Here is a 24,102-nt window from a genome sequence, read left to right on the forward strand (position 1 = left end):
ACTTAGGCATAATGCACAAACCTCAAAACACAAGCACTTCTCCTTTGTTCTAGAATCTTCCGTATCATAATTGATTTTTTTAAACGAATTGCCATTATTTGTTTTTTACTTTATGCTTTACAATGCACAACCCCATGAATCTTAACATTTTTATAAAACTAATTGATTTTGAATGAGATGGACTATAAGAACTAAACGAACATCTACATCATGCATATATGACTCAGAGATTTACATGCTATAGTGTGTATCTATTCATAATTTGGTTTCGAAATCTCATGCGTTCAATGCATGTGTACCTTACTAGTTTTGCGTAGAGTAGCAAATTTCACGCGGCCCCGGGTATATCAAAATGCAGGGCCCATGCATCATTGCCTTTCGGACGAACCTACGTCCACAATTTTTTGTACGTACTATATCTCCACTGGTTCCCCGAACCCAAAATGCCGCCTCGTTCCCCTAAAAACAAGCGGCCCACACATATTTAAGGCGTCGACTTGAACTCAATCCCTCTCCCGTTTACTACGACGTGGCCCCACACGCCCTAGTAGTACTCCTACAAACCCTACCGCCGCACGCATCATCGGTTTTCTCCAAGAGGACGAGGGAGAAGCCGATTTGTAGTGGAGGCGCTTTCAAAAACAAAATGATCTGTAGTGGAGACCCCTACCCTAGGGTGCCCTAGGTAGCTGCCGCACGCATCATTGGTTTTCTCTTTTCTTTATGCTCTTGCGCCCTAGAGTGAAATGATGGTTGCTTCGTCCATCCAGCTTAATGCGGGAAAGGTGGGGCTTTGTGATTTGACCCCTCATCGCTCATTTTCTACTACTGTGGCGCTACGACCGGGGTGCCTCCAATTCCAACCGCTGCTCCGAACTGTAATTTGGTACATCGCACGTGGAACAAGACGGTGGATGAGCCACATGTCGGCCAAAGGGGTCCTGTTAAGTGTGTCGCCATTTCGTGTGTGGACTGACCCTGCTTGAGTCGCTACGCCAACACGACAGGTGCAGCCTACCACTTGGTTTTGCTCCTTGGTGAATCCTGACTATATTGATCTAAAAAGATACATACTGAACTACCCTCTCCATCTCGTTTTTTAGACGTCTTGGTTTATAGGGCGTGCACGTAGTTCTAGGTCATCCATTTGCTAACTAAATCTGAGTTACTATGTCACAAAAAGTATATCATTGGATTATTAAGCGGATGTAGTTTCTAAACATATACTATTCATCACATATATAGACAGTTAAATTCTCAAGCTAGAACGACGTGCATGCCATATAAACCGATACGGAGGAAGTATAGTAGTAAAAATGAGGTGATTTTACCGAGCGATCGGCGGGGGAGTATGGCCTGTCATGCGGTCCCATGTGACATGATGTACCAAGGTGATGCGCGTGTCCCTCTTGAGGCAGAAGCAATACTACGTGGTTTGAGATGATGGCAAATCGAAGTGTGAAATAATGGTTGCTTCGTCCGTCTGGGAAGGTGCGGCATTGTGATTTGACGTCTCATTGCTCATTACTACTACTACTGGGCGGTATGACTGGGGTGCATCCCCCTTACTGTTCTACACTGTTATTTAGTGCTTGACACGTAGAATCGGTTGCTATATGTCCCACATGTCAGCGACAGGAAGTACAGAATTCATGAAAGTGAGCATCGACCGAGGAGTATAAGACACGGCTTGGGTTTTTGCTGCTTCGCGCGATCCATCGATACAAACCCGGACTAAAAAAAGGCGAGGGCGGGTCTTTTCCCGTGCGACAGGCAGGGGAGTTTGGCATAGTCTGTTCGAGGCAAGGAGGCAGGAAGGAAAACAAGCAAATAAAGGTTGAGCGACTTAGTTTTGGGGAAAATCTGACTTTACGGAGTACATACCCAGTAGGGTTTATAGGGATCATCTAAAAAACATTCGTTTTTCCATTTTATAAGTCTCAATTCTACTACTAGTAGTAGTACCATCACATGTTGGATTTCGAGGTGCGTTAGATCACCCGATGCAAGCAGTGTCAAGAGAAAACTCACCATGCATGTAGAAGTTCATGGAAATTTAGTGGTCATTCATTTGTTCGTTCTAATTAAAGCCTCGGTAAACTCACCAAGGTAGTAGGGGCGAGGAGTAAATGGAGGGAGTAGTAAAATTTTCTCCTCGTCCAACGAGCCATCGCACGCGTGGGCGAGGGAGCGGGCGTAAGGTGTAGTAAGCAAGCTTCACCTCATCCTGCGAGCCACCGCGCGCGTGGGCGGGGGAGACGGTGTACTAAGCAAGCTTCTCCTCGTTCTGCGAGTTGACGGGACACATCAAAAGTATTCCAGTCTATAGAGCCTTGCCTCTAAGGTAGGCCCCACATGGTTTGCCTCTTTTTTTAGCATAACGCGTCAAGTCACAATTTGTTTGTTCACCCATGGTAGACGATCCTCCCTCCATCTACTGGACAACTAGTACACGTGTCAAGTTACCACGTGGGCTGCCTTTTTGTACAGAAATGAGCTCCACCGTGTACCAGCGCGGGTGTGGTTGGGAAAGAGACGGGAGTACGTGCACCGTGCGTGCACCTCTTCTCTTCGTGCACGTCCCCCACCTATGTGGGTGTGTGTGAGAGGGACTATAGAGATACAAACCTAGACATAATGCGCCGTCCATCCCCATGCCTCCGCCCAGTCCGACCACTAGTCACCACCATGCCCCACTCCTCCTCACCTTATCTCTCATCTTTCTCCCTCCATTTTTATATACAAGGCCACTATCAAAATTACAATTTACAGATATACAAGGCCACTACCACTAATCGATGCAATATTAATGGTGTTTGCCTCGTAGTACTACTAGCAAAGGAGGACATTAACTATCCCTTGCATGCATGCGGGAGTGTGAGCATTGGATTGATGTGCATGAAAGAGAAGAATACACATTAATTTACATGACAAACAAGGAAACAAGGTGGCTTGCAACATTGAGTTAGAAGACATTAATTTTTGCCTTGGTACCTATAATATGGGTTTGTGGCCTTGTATACAAAAATGGAGTCCGATAAAATTCTCGAGATACCATTTATTTGATAAAATTTTCGAGCAATCATTAGTTTTTACAAAATGGGATTACTCCTGCATGGGTCAATCACAACAGGTGTTTTGTAAAAAAATGCATCTTGATGTTCCGTGCAATGCACGGACATCTTGCTAGTCCATGAAACAACACATGGCAAAATTCCACGGCGAACGAGGGATTTGAATCTGTTGGGAGGGGCTGTTTGGATTTTGCCCGGGGTAGCCAAAATATTGGCGACCCTTTTGTCCACTGGTGCCTTTGCCATCGATGAACGATGAATGGCTCGGGTTCTCATGCATCCTCCAGCGCGCACGTTGGAGACGAGCTCGCACGAGCTGTGTTCTTATTGTCCCACCATGCTGCCCGACCCGCCCGCACACCGACCGGCGACCTGCAAATTACACCATCCAACCGTAGCCGCACACATTATGACAGCAAGTCAACCAACCGGACGAAATTCACACAAACACGGCAATATTTCATATAAACAACGATGGAAATCATATAAGATACCGGATTTTCATACAAACATGACGGATTTCATTACATTCAAATGAACTATGTGGTGTGATGTCTACTACACAACCTTCTTCTTGTAGACGTTGTTGGGCCTGCAAGTGCACAAGTTGTAGGACAGTAGCAAATTTCCCTCAAGTGGATGACCTAAGGTTTATCAATTCGTAGGACGCGTAGGATGAAGATGGTCTCTCTCAAGCAACCCTGCAACCAAATAACAAAGAGTCTCTTGTGTCCCCAACACACCCAATACAATGGCAAATTGTATAGGTGCACTAGTTCGGCGAAGAGATGGTGATACAAGTGCAATATGGATGGTAGATATAGGTTTTTGTAATCTGAAAATATAAAAGCAGCAAGGTAACTAATGATAAAAGTGAGCGTAAACGGTATTGCAATAGTAGGAAAAAAAGGAATAGGGTTCATACTTTCACTAGTGCAAGTTCTCTCAACAATAATAACATACTTGGATCATATAACTATCCCTCAACATGCAACAAAGAGTCACTCCAAAGCCACTAATAGCGGAGAACAAATGGAGAGATTATGGTAGGGTACGAAACAACCTCAAAGTTATTCTTTTGGATCAATCTATTCAAGAGTTCGTACTAGAATAACACCTTAAGACACAAATAAACCAAAACCCTAATGTCACCTAGATACTCCATTGTCACCTCAAGTATCCATGGGCATGATTATACGATATGCATCACACAATCTCAGATTCATCTATTCAACCAACACAAAGTACTTCAAAGAGTGCCCCAAAGTTTCTACCGGAGAGTCAAGACGAAAATGTGTGCCAACCCTTATGCATAGGTTGATGGGTGGAACCCGCAAGTTGATCACCAAAACATACATCGAGTGGATCACGTGATATTCCATTGTCACCACAGATAAGCACGGCAAGACATACATCAAGTGTTCTAAAATCCTTAAAGACTCAATCTGACAAGATAACTTCAAAGGGAAAACTCAATTCATCACAAGAGAGTAGAGGGGGAGAAACATCATAAGATCCAACTATAATAGCAAAGCTCGCGATACATCAAGATCGTGCCATAGAGAGAACATGAGAGAGAGAGAGAGATCAAACACATAGGTACTGGTACATACCCTCAGCCCCGAGGGTGAACTACTCACTCCATGTCATGGAGAGCGCCGGGATGATGAAGATGGCTACCGTTGAGGGATCCCCCTCCGGCAGGGTGCCAGAACGGGCTCCCGAGAGGTTTCTGGTGGCTACAGAGGCTTGCGGCGGCGGAACTTCCGATCTATCTTCATCTTTGATGTTTTTAGGGTACGTGGGCTTATATAGGCGAAAGAAGTCGATCGGGGGAGCCTTGAGGGGCCCAGGAGACAGGGGGCATGCCCAGGGGGGTGGGCACGCCCTCCTATCTCCTGGCTTCCTCGAGCCTTTCCTGGCTTGAACTCCAAGTCTCCCGCATCATATCCTTTCCAAAAATCACGCTCTCGAAGGTTTAATTCCGTTTGGACTCCGTTTGATATTCCTTTTCTTCGAAATACTGAAACAGGCAATAAAACAACAATATGGGCTGGGCCTCCGGTTAGTAGGTTAGTCCCAAAAGTAATATAAAAGTCTATAATAAAGCCCATAATCATTTAAAACAGATAATAAAATAGCATGAATGCTTCATAAATTATAGATATGCTGGAGACATATCACGGTGCTAGTTCTAGACAGCACAGGTATATAATAGCTGGCCTAAATGGTCGCCCGCCGATCGATTTGTGTAGCTCATGTCCGGCAGCACGATCACCGGACTGCTGGGAGCCCTGGAGGATATGCGGGGTCGACGAAGGTCCTCGCAACAAAAGGATCCGGCAAGACAACTGCTGTGTACTTCGGTGTCGCCTGCATGGTGGCCTTCATGGGACCCAAGCGGCAGCGGCCTCCCGTGTTCTACTTCTCCTCGATGATGGCGGCGGACGCGGAGGCACTGGCCACCGACTCGTCGCTCTCCATGTACCCGGCTTCTGTCATTGCTTGCATGGCGCGACCGCCGGCATGGGAGTCTCAGCCATAGAAATGGGAGATGCAGTACGAGGCGGCGGCATGGACGGAAGCAACGACGCCCGTGCGGCATTCCTCGTCGAGCTGGCCTGGAGCGGCGAGTTGCTGAACCGCATGCCGTCTTGGGGTGGCAACTGGCTCCGTCGGGCGAGGGGAGGGAGGTGGATCAGCGAGCTGCATAACTTGTATCCGGCGGGCTCGGCAGGCCACCCAGCTGGCTTGGATGCAGAATAACTACTCTTCGTAAGCCATTGTAAGAGTGGACAAAATGGTGAAGGAGAAGATAGGGGAGCGGCGGAGGTGTGTGATTCTTGGCCGGCGTTTGGCCTCGTTTGAATAGGAGATTAAATAGACAGCGGACGGGAGGAGCTCGATGGCGTTGCGTTTAATGCAGGCCCGGTCATGAACGGACGTGTGTCTAGAGTGGGTTTCTCGGCTTCCACACAGGCGGGTTTCATGGAGGCGTTTGAATGCGGCAAGGAGGTGTGTTCAGCCGGGCGTGCAGCAAGTGGTGCCCTCGACTGTGACGTAGGACAACGCGCTGTTCTTCCACTGACGTGTGGGCTCTTTAGGTACACGGTCAGAAGCGGGCATTTCATAAACCGATGATTGTTCATTGAATGTGACATCATCCTTTTCATGTGGATAAGCGTACTATGTTGATAGCCCGTTTGATACGTTGTGATTCATATAGACCGCTACAAACATCAATGTTCTGCTTATCACAGATAAGATTGATTAATATCCGTAACAATCCATATCCTTAACAAAGGGTGCATGCACGTATAGGTTGAGTGTGTGTCTTGCGTCGTGTGATGTGTGCATGCAGGCGTGCGAGTGTTGCGTGCGTGCAAGGGTACGTTTCAGTGTTGCATGCATGTGTGTATGTGCGTGTGTTCGTGAGTGCATGTGTACGCGTCAGTGCTGCACGCCTGGATGTGTGCGTGTGTTTGTTATGTGTACATGTCAGTGTTGCACGCCTGCATGCGTGCATGTCTTGCGTGCATGCATGTGTACGTGCGGGGTGAGGCTACACGTCAGTCGACTGACTTTTTCATCTCTAGTCATTAGATTTTCCAGCCATTGGATATGAAGTCAAGGGCCTGCAGTTTATCATCAAACTCCACCCCCTGAGCCGCCAGCCACCACTAGCCGAACCGCCGGCCCGCGCCACCACGCAGCCCCTCCCGCTGTTGGGGAATGTAGCAGAAATTCAAAATTTTCCTACGTGTCACCAAGATCTATCTATGGAGAAACCAGCAACGAGAGGAAGGAGAGTGCATCTACATACCCTTGTAGATCGCTAAGCAGAAGCGTTCAAGAGAACGGGGTTGAAGGAGTCGTACTCGTCTTGACCCAAATCACCAGAGATCCTAGTGCCGAACGGACGGCACCTCCGCGTTCAACACACGTACAGCTCGGTGACGTCTCCCACACCTTGATCCAGCAAGGAGAGAGGTAGAGGTTGAGGAAGACTCCATCCAGCAGCAGCACGACGGCATGGTGGTGGTGGAGGAGCGTGGCAATCCTGTAGGGCTTCGCCAAGCACCGCGGGAGAGGAGGAGGACTTGGGAGAGGGGGAGGGCTGTGCCAGAACTTCGTGGTAAGCTCCCATGCGTCTCCCCATTTTATATAGGGGTGGAGGGGCTGGTTTCTTGCCCTCCAAGTCCATTGGGGCGTTGGCCAAGGTGGGAGGAAAGAAATACCATCATTTCCTTCCCCACCGATTGTTATCCCCCCTTTTTAGGGATCTTGATCTTATCCCTTCGGGATATGATCTTATTCCTTCTAAGGGGGGATCTTGGTGCGCCTTGACCAGGGGTGTGGGGCCTTTCCCCCACTACCCACGTTCATGTGGGTCCCCCCATGCAGGTGGGCCCCACTCCAGAACTTTCTAGAACCTTCCCGGTACAATACCGAAAAATCCCGAACATTTTCTGGTGGCCAAAATAGGACTTCCCATATATAAATCTTTACCTCCGGACCATTCCAGAACTCCTTGTGACGTCCTGGATCTCATCCGAGACTCCAAACAACATTCGGTAACCACATACAAACTTCCTTTATAACCCTAGCGTCATCGAACCATAAGTGTGCAGACCCTACGGGTTCGGGAGACCTGTAGACATGACCGAGACGTTCTCCGGTCAATAACCAACAGAGGGGTCTGGATACCCATGTTGGCTCCCACATGTTCCACGATGATCTCATCGGATGAACCACGATGTCAAGGACTCAATCGATCCCGTATACAATTCCCTTTGTCTAACGGTATTGTACTTGCCTGAGATTCGATCGTCAGTATACCGATACCTTGTTCAATCTCGTTACCGGCAAGTCTCTTTACTCGTTCCGTAACACATCATCCCGTGATCAACCCCTTGGTCACATTGTGCACATTATGATGATGTCCTACCGAGTGGGCCCAGAGATACCTCTCCGTTTACACGGAGTGACAAATCCCAGTCTCGATTCGTGCCAACCCAACAGACACTTTCGGAGATACCTGTAGTGCACCTTTATAGCCACCCAGTTACGTTGTGACGTTTGGTACACCCAAAGAATTCCTACGGTATCCGAGAGTTGCACAATCTCATGGTCTAAGGAAAATATACTTGACATTAGAAAAGCTTTAGCATACGAACTACACGATCTTTGTGCTATGCTTAGGATTGGGTCTTGTCCATCACATCATTCTCCTAATGATGTGATCCCGTTATCAATGACATCCAATGTCCATAGCCAGGAAACCATGACTATCTGTTGATCACAACGAGCTAGTCAACTAGAGGCTCACTAGGGACATATTGTGGTCTATGTATTCACACGTGTATTACGATTTCCGGATAATACAGTTATAGCATGAATAAAAGACAATTATCATGAACAAGGAAATATAATAATACTTTTATTATTGCCTCTAGGGCATATTTCTAACAGTCCCCACTTGCACTAGAGTCAATAATCTAGTTCACATCACCATGTGATTAACACTCACAGGTCACATCGCCATGTGACCAACATCCAAAGAGTTTACTAGTGTCACTAAACTAGTTCACATCATCATGTGATTAAGACTCAATGAGTTCTGGGGTTTGATCATGTTTTGCTTGCAAGAGAGGTTTTAGTCAACGGGTCTGCAACTTTCAGATTCGTATGTACTTCGCAAATCTCTGGGTCATATTGTAAATGCAGCTTCCACGCTCCACTTGGATCTATTCCAAATGGTTGCTCCACTATACGTATCCGGTTTGCTACTCCGAGTCACTCGGATAGGTGTTAAAGCTTGCATCGACGTAACCCTTTACGCCGAACTCTTTATCACCTCCATAATCGAGAAACATGTCCTTATTTACTCCAAGGACAATTTTGACCGCTGTCCAATGATCCATTCCTGGATCATTCTTGTACCCCTTGACTGACTCATGGCAAGGCACACTTCTGGTGCGGTACACAGCATAGCATACTATAGAGCCTACGTCTGAAGTATAGGGGACGACCTTCATCCTTTCTCTCTATTCTGCCGTGGTCGAGCTTTTAAGTCTTAGCTTCATACCTTACATCTCAGGCAAGAACTCCTTCTTTGACTGATCCATCTTGAACACCTTCAAGATTATGTCAAGGTACGTGCTCATTTGAAAGTACTATTAAGCATTTTGATCTATCTTATAGATCTTGATGCTTATTGTTCAAGTAGCCTAATCCAGGTTTTCCATTGAAAAACACTTTTCAAATAACCCTATATGCTTTCCAGAAATTCTACATCATTTATGATCAACAATATGTCAATAACATATACTCATCAGAAATTCTATAGTGCTCCCACTCACTTCTTTGGAAATACAAGTTTCTCATAAATTTGTATAAACCCAAAATCTTTGATCATCTTATCAAAGTACATATTCCAACTCCGAGATGCTTACTCCGGTCCTTAGAAGGATCACTGGAGCTAGCATACCTTTTAGCATCCTTAGGATCGACAAAACCTTTCTGATTGTATCACATACAACCTTTCCTTACGAAACTGGTAAGGAAACTCGTTTTGACATCCATCTGCCAGATTTCATAAATGCAGCTAATGCTAACATGATTCCGACGGACTTAAGCATCACTACGGATGAGAAAATCTCATCGTAGTCAACTCCTTGAACTTGTGAAAAAAACTCTTCGCCACAAGTCGAGCTTCATAGACGGTGACATTTCCGTCCACGTCCGTCTTCTTCTTAAAGATCCACTTATCTCAATGGCTTGCCGATCATCGAGCAAGTCCACCAAAGTCCATGCTTTGTTCTGATACATGGATCCTATCTCGGATTTCATGGCTTCTAACCATTTGTCGAAATATGGGCCCACCATCGCTTCTCCATAGCTCGTAGGTTCATTGTTGTCTAGCAACATGACCTTCAAGACAGGATTACTTTACCACTCAAAAGTAGTACGCATCCTTGTCACCCTACGAGGTATGGTAGTGACTTGATCCGAAGTTTCATGATCACTATCATAAGCTTCTACTTCAATTGGTGTAAGTGCCACAGGAACAACTTCCTGTGCCCTGCTACACACTGGTTGAAGTGATGGTTCAATAACCTCATCAAGTCTCCACCATCCTCCCACTCAACTTTTCGAGACAAACTTTTCCTCGAGAAAGGACCCGATTCAAGAAACAATCCCTATTGCTTTCGGATCTGAATTAGGAGGTATACCCAACTGTTTTGGGTGTCTAATGAAGATGCATTTTATCCGCTTTGGGTTCGAGCTTATCAACCTGAAACTTTTCACATAAGCATCGCAACCCCAAACTTTTAAGAAACGACAACTTAGGTTTCTCCAAACCATACTTCAAACGGTGTCGTCTCAACGGAATTACGTGGTGCCCTATAAAGTGAGTGTGGTTGTCTCTAATGCCTAACCCATGAACGATATTGGTAATTTGATAAGAGACATCATGGTACGCACCATATCCAATAGGGTGCAACTATGATGTTCAGACACACCCTCACACTATGGTGTTCCAGGAGGTATTAATTGTGAAAAAATTTCCATAATGTCTTAATTGCGTGCCAAAGCTCGTAACTCAGATATTCATCTCTACGATCATATCATAGACATTTCATCCTCTTGTCACAATGATCTTCAACTTCACTCTGAAATTACTTGAACCATTCAATAATTCAGACTTGTGTTTCATCAAGTAAATATACTCTACATCTACTCGAATCATTTGTGAAGTAAGAACATATCGATATTCACTGCATGCCTCAGCACTCATTGGACTGCACACATCAAAATGTGTTACTTCCAACAAGTTGCTATCTTGTTCCATTTTACTGAAAAACGAGGCTTTTTAGTCATCTTGCCCATGTGGTATGATTTGCATATCTCAAGTGATTCAAAATCAAGTGAGTCCAAACGATCCATCTGCATGGAGTTTCTTCATGCGTATACACCAATAGACATGGTTCGCATGTCTCAAACTTTTCAAAACGAGTGAGTCCAAAGATCCATCAACATGGAGCTTCTTCATGCGTTTTACACCAATATGACTTACATGGCAGTGCCACAAGTAAGTGGTACTATCATTACTATCTTATATCCTTTTGGCATGAAAATGTGTATCACTACGATCGAGATTCAATAAACCATTCCTTTAGGTGCAAGACCATTGAAGGTATTATTCAAATAAAACAGAGTAACCATTATTCTCCTTAAATGAACAACCGTGTTGCGATAGACATAATCCAATCATGTCTATGCTCAACGCAAACACCAAATAACAATTATTTAGGTTTAACACCAATCTCGATGGTAGAGGGAGCGTGCGATGCTTGATCACATCAACCTTGGAAACACTCCCAACACATATCGTCAGCTCACCTTTAGCTAGTCTCCGCTTATTCCATAGCTTTTATTTCGAGTTACTAACACTTAGCAACCGAACCGGTATCTAATACCCTGGTGCTACTAGGAATACTAGTAAAGTACACATTAACATAATGTATATCCAATATACTTCTATCGACCTTGCCAGCCTTCTCATCTACCAAGTATCTAGGGTAATTCCGCTCCAGTGGTTGTTCCCCTTGTTACAGAAGCACTTAGTCTCGGGTTTGGTTTCAACCTTGGGTTTCTTCACTAGAGCAGCAGCTGATTTGCCGTCTCATGAAGTATCCCTTCTTGCCCTTGCCCCTTTTGAAACAATTGATGCTCCTTCTTGATTTCTACTTTCGCGGTGTCAAACATCGCGAATACCTCAAGGATCATCATTTCTATCCCTGATATGTTATAGCTCATCACGAAGCTCTAGCAGCTTGGTGGCAATGACTTTGGAGAAACATCACTATCTCATCTGGAAGGTCAACTCCCCTCGATTCAAGTGATTGTTGCACTCAGATAATCTGAGCACAAGCTCAATGATTGAGCTTTTCTCCCTTAGTTTGCCGGCTAAGAAAATCATCGGAGGTCTCATACCTCTTGACGTGGGCACGAGCCTGAAATCCCAATTTCAGCCCTCGAAAAATCTCATATGTTCCGCGACGTTTCGAAAACGTCTTTGGTGCCTCAACTCTAAACCGTTTAACTGAACTATCACGTAGTTATCAAAACGTGTATGTCTGATGTTCGCAACATCCACAAACGACGTTTGGGGTTCAGCACACTGAGCGGTGCATTAAGGACATAAGCTTTCTATTGTCCGCATAATCGCTACTGTCAACTTTCAACTATATTTTCTCTACGAACATATCTAAACAGTGGAACTAAAGCACGAGCTTACGACATAATTTGCAAAAATCTTTTGACTATGTTCAGGATAATTAAGTTCATCTTATGAACTCCCACTCGGATAGACATCCCTCTGGTCATCTAAGTGACTACATGATCCGAGTCAACTAGGCCGTGTCCGATCATCACGTGAGACGGACTAGTCATCATCGGTGAACATCTTCATGTTGATCGTGTCTACTATACGACTCATGCTCGACCTTTCGATCTCTGTGTTCCGAGGCCATGTCTGTAAATGCTAGGCTTATCAAGTTAACCCTAAGTGTTTCGCGTGTGTAAATCTGTATTACACCCGTTGTACGTGAACGTAAGAATCCATCACACCCGATCATCACGTGGTGCTTAGAAGCGACGAACTTTAGCAACGATGCACAGTTAGGGGAGAACACTTCTTGAAATTTTTTGTAAGGGATCATCTTATTTACTACCGTCGTTCTAAGTAAACAAGATGCAAAAACATGATAAACATCACATGCAATCAAATGGTGACATGATATGGCCAATATCATTTTGCTCCTTTTGATCTCCATCTTCGGGGCTCCATGATCATCATCGTCACCGGCATGACACCATGATCTCCATCATCATGATCTCCATCATCGTGTCTTCATGAAGTTGTCTCGCCAACTATTACTTCTACTACTATGGCTACCGGTTAGCAATAAAGTAAAGTAATTACATGGCATTGTTTAATGACACGCAGGTCATACAATAAATTAAGACAACTCCTATGGCTCCTGCCGGTTGTCATACTCATCAACATGCAAGTCGTGATTCCTATTACAAGAATATGATCAATCTCATACATCACATATCATTCATCACATTCTTCTTGGCCATATCACATCACATAGCATACCCTGCAAAAACAAGTTAGACGTCCTCTAATTGTTGTTTGCATGTTTTACGTGGCTGCTATGGGTTTCTAGCAAGAACGTTTCTTACCTACGCAAAACCACAACGTGATATGCCAATTGCTATTTACCCTTCATAAGGACCCTTTTCATCGAATCCGTTCCGACTAAAGTGGGAGAGACTGGCACCCGGTAGCCACCTTATGCACCAAGTGCATGTCAATCGGTGGAACCTGTCTCATGTAAGAGTACGTGTAAGGTCGGTCCTGGCCGCTTCATCCCACAATACCGTCGAAACAAGATTGGACTAGTAACGATAAGCATATTGAACAAAATCAATGCCCACAACTACTTTGTGTTCTACTCGTGCAAAGAATCTACGCAATAGACCTAGCTCATGATGCCACTGTTGGGGAACGTAGCAGAAATTCAAAATTTTCCAACGTGTCACCAAGATCTATCTATGTAGAAACCAGCAACGAGAGGAAGGAGAGTGCATCTACATACCCTTGTAGATCTCTAAGCGGAAGCGTTCAAGAGAACGGGGTTAAAGGAGTCGTACTCGTCGTGATCCAAATCACCGGAGATCCTAGTGCCAAACGGACGGCACCTCCGCGTTCAACACAGGTACAGCCCGGTGACGTCTCCCACGCCTTGATCCAGCAAGGAGAGAGGTAGAGGTTGAGGAAGACTCCATCCAGCAGCAGCACGACGGCATGGTGGTGGTGGAGGAGCGTGGCAATCCTGCAGGGCTTCGCCAAGCACCGCGGGAGAGGAGGAGGACTTGGGAGAGGGGGAGGGCTGCGCCAGAACTTCGTGGTAAGCTCCCATGCGTCTCCCCACTTTATATAGGGGTGGAGGGGCTGGTTTCTTGCCCTCCAAGTCCATTGGGGCGTTGGCCAAGGTGGGAGGAAAGAAATCCCATCATTTCCTTCCCCACCGATTGTTATCCCCCCTTTTTAGGGATCTTGATCTTATCCCTTCGGGATATGATCTTATTCCTTCTAAGGGGGGATCTTGGTGCGCCTTGACCAGGGGTGTGGGGCCTTTGCCCCACTACCCACGTTCATGTGGGTCCCCCCATGCAGGTGGGCCCCACTCCGGAACCTTCTAGAACCTTCCCGGTACAATACCGAAAAATCCTGAACATTTTCCGGTGGCCAAAATAAGACTTCCCATATATAAATCTTTACCTCCAGACCATTCCGGAACTCCTTGTGACGTCCGGGATCTCATCCGAGACTCCGAAAAACATTCGGTAACCACATACAAACTTCCTTTATAACCCTAGCGTCATCGAACCTTAAGTGTGTAAACCCTACGGGTTCGGGAGACATGTAGACATGACCGAGACGTTCTCCGGTCAATAACCAACAGCGGGGTTTGGATACCCATGTTGGCTCCCACATGTTCCACGATGATCTCATCGGATGAACCACGATGTCAAGGACTCAATCGATCCCGTATACAATTCCCTTTGTCTAGCAGTATTGTACTTGCCCGAGATTCGATCGTCGGTATACCGATACCTTGTTCAATCTCGTTACCGGCAAGTCTCTTTACTTGTTCCGTAACACATCATCCCGTGATCAACCCCTTGGTCACATTGTGCACATTATGATGATGTCCTACCGAGTGGGCCCAGAGATACCTCTCTGTTTACACGGAGTGACAAATCCCAGTCTCGATTCGTGCCAACCCAACAGACACTTTCGGAGATACCTGTAGTGCACCTTTATAGCCACCCAGTTACGTTGTGACGTTTGGTACACCCAAAGCATTCCTACGGTATCCGGGAGTTGCACAATCTCATGGTCTAAGGAAAATATACTTGACATTAGAAAAGCTTTAGCATACGAACTACACGATCTTTGTGCTATGCTTAGGATTGGGTCTTGTCCATCACATCATTCTCCTAATGATGTGATCCCATTATCAACGACATCCAATGTCCATAGCCAGGAAACCATGACTATCTGTTGATCACAACGAGCTAGTCAACTAGAGGCTCACTAGGGACATATTGTGGTCTATGTATTCACACGTGTATTACGATTTCCGGATAATACAGTTATAGCATGAATAAAAGACAATTATCATGAACAAGGAAATATAATAATACTTTTATTATTGCCTCTAGGGCATATTTCCAACACCCGCCCCTAAACCACTCCTCACCACCGGTCCGCCGCCGCACCGGCCATCCCTCTAGGCCCCCCCGCGCCGAGCTTTTTCTCTGGCGATCCCCACCCCACCGCCCAATCACCGCCCCCCGCCCCCACCGTTGGCGACTGCCAACCAGAGGTCTCACGACTTCGAGTACCCACTGACCACTAATTTATTACCATTTCTGTCCTTCATATACGCGCTGGTGGGTGGGCCCTATGGTAATGTGCGCTGCTGAATGTGGACCATTTGACTGGTCAATTGATCGTGTCATCCACAAATTACGAAGCTGTATGGTGAGCCAGTGACCGTATGATCACCCTAAAATGTATTTTATTAACACAGTACAGACTCAAACTACCATTTCTTTCTTTCATATATGGGATGACAGGTGGGCCCCATGGTTACGCGCCCCGATGGTGCAACACTAGTTGCACCACGTGGAACATTTGACTGGTCAATTGATTGTTTCATCAACAAAATACGGAGTTGTACGGGTGAGCCAGTGACCGTATAATCATGACATGTATTTTTTTAACATGATATCGACGGAAGGGCTCATATATATGCGCACACACGCAGACCCTACCCCTATGAGCACATTTGAGAGAGTGGGCCAGCATATGATCTTTAGATTTTACGAAGTCACCATAGGTGCCTCGTAGTCGAGAGGAATGTCTCCTCCCACTGAACACACATCGCCGGAAAATACTGAAATTAACCCAGGATAAATGCGAGCACCGGGACTTTAACCCTGGTGGGCTCGAGAAACCACCGTCCTCCTAACCATCCAACCACATGTTGGTTAGCACGACAAAATGTATGTGGTGACCGTGACGAGCTTATTCTAAAGTCCAGTGACCATATCGTGCTCTCGCTTCAAATACAATGACCGTAAGTGTCGTCAACAATATACGGAGCATGCATCAAATGCAAAGTCTGTCAGTGTCATCAAGAAAATACGGAGACGTATCGTGAGCTAGATACCGTATGATCACCACGAGAATGTATACGATGACCGTAATGAGCATATTCTGAACTCCAGTGACCGTATAGTGCTTTAGCTTGAAATACAGTGACCATCATGCGTGAATGTGTCGTGGGCATGCATACTTTTAGAGGGCTGAGAGATAGTTTGTGTGCGTACGTGAAAGTGGTGTAGAAAGAGGGGATGTCCAGTGGAGACAAGGAGAGATATGCCCTTCGTTTCTCTTTCCCGTGACTAATATTGTAGGAGAATATATAAACATTCACAATGCAGAACAAATATTTTTGGATGCACCATGCAATTAACTATCATGTTTAACATTGTACTATTGTATATGCTTATTTTCTTAGTGGTCGATTGCGTGTGTGGTGTGGTGGGCACATCATTTCTAGTTGTGGTGGGTCAACATGAGGACTCATGGTTCGGTTCCATCCTGCGTCACATAGGTTGGAACGAGACGCAGTACACGAAGACTCGTGTGGAGGACTCGGCGTACAACATCGCGGAGGACTCTATCCCCACTGCTGATAAGCCGACTATATATGATTTGTAACCCTAGGCCCCCAGTATGTTATAGAAGCTTGGGGGCTAGTTCGTCGATAGTATACACACACGCACAATGCCTGGTATTCACTTGTACTTTGTATACACCCCTATCACTAATATACAGTACCATGAGTAGGCTTTTTCATCAACTGCAAGGGTCCGAACTAGGGTAAACTTTGCCTCGTATTACCATCCAGCCTAACAGTCAGGGATATCCTACCGAATGATATGATGGAATCATATCTGCCAACTACTAAGAGAGAGGTGTGTCTGGGGAGGGGGAATGTGTGCGAGAGAGGCCTAAATTTAATGTGCGTGCGGGAGACACGTAGGAACATATATGTGCGTATAGAGGGCTAGTAGAGACCATGCGTGTGTATATATGCATGTGAGAGAAATAATGTTTTCCAACTGAGATTAGTGAAAAGACTGGTACATAGTAGTCAAAGAGAGAGAGAGAGAGAGAGAGATACAGAGAGAGCATGTGCATGAGACTCCCTGACATCCCGAGAGAGATTGTGAGCATGTGTGAAAGAGAAATGCCGATGCATATAAAGTGTGTCACTTATGCGGTAGATAGAGACATATATAGCGCGTTTGTGAGACGGGCCGAGGCATAGTGCATCTACGTGTAAAAGGCGGTTCTACGCATTAAATTAAATTATGAATGCCATTATTATTTTTGGATGAGATCATGAATTTTGCAAATTGCGTATGGACGAAAATTGGTCTATCAGACACCCATACTCTATTGAATTCTAGCATGTGCATGTGTTTATTTCATATTATCGATCCATAGAGTGAGAGCGGTTTGAAATACATGCAATGGATGCTTTTGCAATTCATATATAAACATTAATTAGTGCACTCCATGTTGTTAGTGTGAAGCACTTTATACATTTGTCACTTGCATGGATACATTCCAAATTGCTAGCTACAAAATAGAATACATGTCGAATTCAACATAAAGGGGGTTTCAAAGTTTCAAATTCATAGGAAGTGCATTCATCTATTTGAACTCGAGATAATGGCATTTGTAAATCAGATGTAAAAGGGGGCATCAATCTTTGTTGTGCGTTTGAAAATGCTATATATATTCATACGCATGTCTAACTTTTTTTGCAACCAAGGAGATTATATCTAGAACCATGCATGAACTGAGGTAAGTTGCATATTTTTTAATATATACTCGTGTACAATGTATATTCAAATGTACCACCTCCATCCCAAAATAATCGTAGCTTTAGGATTTTCAAGAGTAAAGATTTGTGAAGTTTGACAAATCCTGAATGTTCAATTCAAAAGAACCAAAAACGTTAGGGCCTGCTTGGATTAGCGTTTTCTCTTGTATTCGGCTGGTTTAGAATACGGACCTGGACTGGTCATTTTGTTTCCAGGCGTAAAATCAGCTGTGACCGGTATTTTACAAGTGTAAAATAAATACAAGTGTAAAATTTTACATCCATTCCAAGCGGAGCCTTAATGCTTCTGCTCCCAAATATTGAACGAAGCGGCAAATAGGCCTCTGGTCACCCGAAACTGCGCGAGACTAATGTTTGGTGGTAGGAAATTACTGTCCTGACTCTGGCCCGTGTAGTCTATCAGCCCGATGTCCAAAGGTCTTAACCGGGGTAGGTTTGTAACTTCACCAAGACGCTAGTCTCAACCGCCTCCGAGAAGCATTCATACGTCGTGGGCGCCTAAACACCCATGCGCTCGGCCGAAATCTATCCCGCCCACATTTGGGACACCTGAGATTACTGTCCTACCCCCAACCCGCAATATGTCCGAAATTTTAGATGGGGGCAAAGTTTCTAACTTTCCCCAAATTTCAAACAAGCGCGTCCCAAACGGAAACATTGTTCCCCCTTAGTTCCCTGCCTCCCTCCGTTTCCCCATTCATACTCCGTGGGCGCCAAAACGCCCTCTCCTCCAGCTGCAAAACCCTAGCCTCCTCCGTCCTCCACCCCGTAGCGCCCAATCCACCGCCGCCCTCCTCCATCACGCCAAAGCCGGTACCCAGACGTCGTCGTCCAACGCAACCGTAACCGCAACGCTCTCAAGGACTTAGCAGCTGAAGACGATGTAGAGCTGCCTCCATGACACCGACGCCGACGTGCGCCATACCAGAACTACTCCGACCACGCCGTCCTGCGCCTCACTGCTGTCTCTCCACTATCGCAAACGTCCACCACACCGGAGCTGTTCCTGCTACGCCGTCGTTCGCCACCTCAGATCTGCTTCCCCGCCACCGACAGACGGCCACCGCACCAGACTCAACAACTTGGCCATGGGTTCGTCCAAGGCTGCACCATCCTCCAAGACTTCTTGTTTCTAGCGAACCACAAGAAGATAAGGAGGACACAACACTGCCAGCAGAAAGAGGTACTCCTCTTCCCTTATTCGTGCAAACCTTACGTCTCTGCTCACATCATATTCATCCCATGAAAGAAACTAGTTGAGCGCTTCTTACTGCATCTTCTTCGTGATACTAAATGCACAAGGTTTCCTCCCTTTACTATTTCACCTTTTCTAGAGGTCAGTAGCCCGCCTGGATTTCAATTCAGGGTCAGTTGAACTGCAATTAAAAGAAGCAGCACCAGCTTAGGCGCGCGGAGCACCTAGTCCGCCTGTTCGCCTGGGAAGCGGCGCATCGGTGTCTATCATAGGTGTGTGGGGTGCAGGAGCTCCTTGCGCCCGATCTGGAGGTTGGCGGGGCTTGAATGGATTGCCCGGGGGCGGTGCCAACCACAACAGTGCAGTAAGGTCAAGGGGAGGGCGCAGGCAGGGGACTGGGCCGGTGGTCGCTGCCGTTTCGAGGAAGATCGTCAACACTGACTAGCTGGAGATAGATGAAGGCGATCTGCCCGTTCTTTGTACATCGAATGGCACAGAAAAAAGGACTGACCTATTTTTTTCAATCGAATGTTATTTTCATAGAATCCTGTAGTAATTTGGTGTGCCATGCATGTTGTAGAGCTATCATATGTCTCCCGTCATTTATTTCTCACCGATCTGCTATCTGCTACCTTTACACTGTACTAATTGTGCACACACTTCACCCATACTCACACCATTGTTTTTTATGCATGGGTATTTCAAACTCTAACGCAGTGTTGATGAATGCTGAAAAGAAAAGACAAAAGTCGCTCCAGTGTAATTTGAAGATAAGTACTAAGCGTTTCAGCGCTCTAAAGGATGCAGTGTCAGTAGTTAGAGACAGTAAATGTAGCTCTGCAGTTGATGATCTCAATTGCCACACACAACCATCCCAGGTGCTTGCTTTAACTTCGCGCTGTCAAATGTGGTTGCATGTTGCATATGGTGTCTAGCTTGTATTGATTCCAATTTGGTTAAATTGCGTCTGCTTACTTTACACATTATACCTTCAATAATGACATGCCTTCCTGTTTTTGATACATACTACATATGTCTATTAATCATGTTCGTACATCAAATTAATGCTCTTTTGTATCCCTCGTCAATCACTTATGATGAGATAGTCACCCGGGTGGGTTACTGTGAGACGCCATACTCGTTTAAAGAGTGCAGTGTCATCCTCCCCACATGATTCTCAAGAAATAGCAAGGCTAAGTGAAGATAGTCAACGTAGCTCTCTAGTTGATGACCGCAATTCCCCCACACCATAATCACAGGTGCTTGCTCTAACTTCACAGTGTGATATATGGTTGCATGTTGCATACGGTGTCTAGCTTGTAATGCTTCTAATTAGGGTAAATTGCATCTGCTTAGTTTACACATTATACCTGTGAATATGACATGCCTTCCTATTTTTGGTACACACTACATCTATGTGTTAACCTTGTTCTTACATGAAACTACCTCTCTTCTGTATCCTGCATCAATCACTTACGATGAGTCACCTTTATTCGTTGCATATTGCATATTATTTCTAGCCTGTTGCCATGTATTGCTTCTAATTTGGTCAAATACATTTGTTAGGGCACCCTTTTAATTTGGCAGAGTGATATTGGTTTCATCTTTCATATGGTTTCTAGCTTGCATTGATTCTAACAAGTTCAAGCACCTTGTGCTTAGTTTACACTTTATACATCATACATGTCAATATGTCACGCCGTCCTGTTTTTCATACATATTCCATCCTCCTATCATGCGGCTGCCTTACATGAAAGTAGTGTTCGTCAGTATCATGCATCAATGAGTTCTGAAGAGCAAATTTTATTCCTTTTTCTTGTGGGTTTGACTTGACAAGGCAAAATCAAGAAAGAGGAAGGAAAAGAGTAAGGAAGGCGATGATGGTGGTCCTCTGCAGCAACGTAAACGGAGCATCTGTACCGATTCTCCTTGTACTGATAGTGCATTACAAGGTCCAAGTCTCCGCTCCCCTACTCCACCATCCAAGGTGCTTGCTCTAACTTGGCAGTGTGATATCTGGTTGCATGTTGCATATGGTGTCTAGCTTGTATTGCTCCTAATTAGTGTAAACTGCATCTGCTTAGCTTACACATGATACGTGTGAATATGACACGCTTTCCTGTTTTTGGTACATACTATATCTGTCTATCACACCATGTTCTTACATGAAACTACTCTTCTTGTGTATCCTGCATCAGTCACTTATGATGGAACACCTTTAAGTTGGCAGTGTGATATTGGTTTGCGTCTTGAATATGATTTCTAGCATGTATTGCTTCTAGTTTGATGAACGCCACCTATGACGAGACAGTTTTAACTTGGCAGAGTGATATTGATTGCACCTTTCATATGGTGTCTAGTTTGCAGTGCTTCTAATTTGTTGAAGTGCCTTCTGCTTAGTTACCACATCATAGGTGTGAATATGTCAAGCCGTCCATTTTTTCGTACATATTCCATCCTCGTATCATGACTTTGCCTTTCATCAGAGTAGTGTTCGTCAGTATCATGCATGAATGAGTTCTGAAGAGCGAATTATATTCCTTTTTCTTGTCGGTTTGACCTCACAATGCAAAATCAATAAAGCTGAAGGAAATTGGCAAGGCATTGGATGATGGTGGTCCTTCCGAGCAACTGAAATGGAGGTTCTCTACAGATTCTACTCCGCCATCCTCCCAACAAGATTCGCAAGACAACGCAAGGCTAGACAGTCAACGTAGCTGTGTAGATGATGAGCACATCTCCCCTACTCCACCATCACAGGTGCTTGCTCTAACTTGGCACTATTATATGTGGTTGCATGTTGCGTATGATGTCTAGCTTGTATTGCTTCTAACTTTGTTGAATTGCATCTGCTTACTTTACACATAATGCCTGTGAATATGACACGTGTTCCTGTTTCTAGAACATACGTGTACATGATGAGCACATCTCCCCTACTCCACCATCACAGGTGCTTGCTCTAACTTGGCACTATTATATGTGGTTGCATGTTGCGTATGATGTCTAGCTTGTATTGCTTCTAACTTTGTTGAATTGCATCTGCTTACTTTACACATAATGCCTGTGAATATGACACGTGTTCCTGTTTCTAGAACATACGTGTACATGATGAGCACATCTCCCCTACTCCACCATCACAGGTGCTTGCTCTAACTTGGAACTGTTATATGTGGTTGCGTTTTCCGTATGATGTCTAGTTTGTATTGCTTCTGATTATGTTGAATTGCATCTGCGTAGCTTACAACTTATACCTGCAACGATCACTTACCCATAAGACACATTTAACTTGGGACTGTGATGTAGGTTGCATCTTGCATTGTCTTCTAGCTTGTACTGCTTCTAATTTCTTGAAATGGCACTTACGACGAGACACTTTTTACCTGATAGAGTGATATTGGTTGCATGTTCATATGGTGCCTAGCTTTCATTTCTTCTAATTTTGTTGAAATGCCTTCCGCTTACTGTTTTTTCATACATATTCCATCCTCCTATCGTACGTGTGAATATGAAACGCTGTCTTTTTTGTATATATTCCATCCTCCTATCCTGCGCTTGCCTTACATCAAAGTAGTGTTCGTCTGTATCATGCATCAACCAGTTATGCAGAGCTAATTTTATTCATCTTCTTGTGGTTTTGACTTCATAAGGCAATATCAGAAAATAGGAAGGAAAAGAGTAAGTTAGGGGATGTTGGTGGTCCTCCGCACCGACGCAAACAGAGACTCTCTAGATTTGCCACTGCTACTGCTAATGAAGTTGAAGTCCCAAGTCTACATGATGAGTTCATCTCCCGTACTCCACCATCGCAGGTGCTTGCTCTAAGTTGACAGTGTGATAATTGGTTTCATGTTGCATATGTTGTCTAGCCTGTATTTCTTCTATTTTGATTAAATTGCACCTGCTGAGTTCATACGTTATACATGTGCATATGACATGGCGTTCTGTGTCTAGAATACACTGCATCTATCTATCATACCATGTTCTTACATCAAAGTACTGTTGTTGTGTATCCCGCATCAGTCACTCATGATTGGACACTTTTAACATGGCAGTTTGATAGTGGTTGCATCTTGCATTGATTTCTATGTTGTACTGCTTCTAATTTTTCGAATTGCCACTTATGACAAGACACTTTTAACTTGGCAGAGTAATATTGGTTGCATCTTTCATATGGTGTCTAGCTTGCATTACTTCTATTTTCTTGAAAATCCTTCTGCTTAGTTTACACATCGTAGCTGTGAATATGTCATGCCGTCCTGTTTTTCTTACATATTCCATCCTCATACGGTTGTCTTACATCAAAGTATTGCTTGTCTGTATCATGCATCAATGAGTTCTGAAGAGCGATTTTATTCTTTTGTGTTGTGGGTACGGCTTGACATGGCAAAGTCAAAAAAGAGCAAGGAAAATAATATAGTAGGGAGTGGTGTTACTCGTCGGGTGAAACGGAAAAGGATCTGCCGTCCAGATTCTGCTGGTACTTATAGTGCAGTAGAAGGTCCAAGTCCACCGGCTAAATCTACAAACACAGTATCACCTGCTCCACCAGCTGCAGCATCCGCTTCAACTGTACCAGCATCTCAACGAGTTACTCGTTCGTTTGCTCCGGAACTGGCCAGTTCCCAAGCTGCCTTCACACCTAACACTACTTCCGAAGCACTGCTGACACAACAGGACTTGGCAAGATCAGATGAACCTCATGAGCATCAACACCAAGACGGTACCTGACCGAGTCAAGTTGCAGTTGCATGCTCCTTTATATGTA

This window comes from Triticum aestivum, chromosome 5B (assembly GCF_018294505.1).
Source record: "Triticum aestivum cultivar Chinese Spring chromosome 5B, IWGSC CS RefSeq v2.1, whole genome shotgun sequence".
NCBI classification, from domain to species: domain Eukaryota; kingdom Viridiplantae; phylum Streptophyta; class Magnoliopsida; order Poales; family Poaceae; genus Triticum; species Triticum aestivum.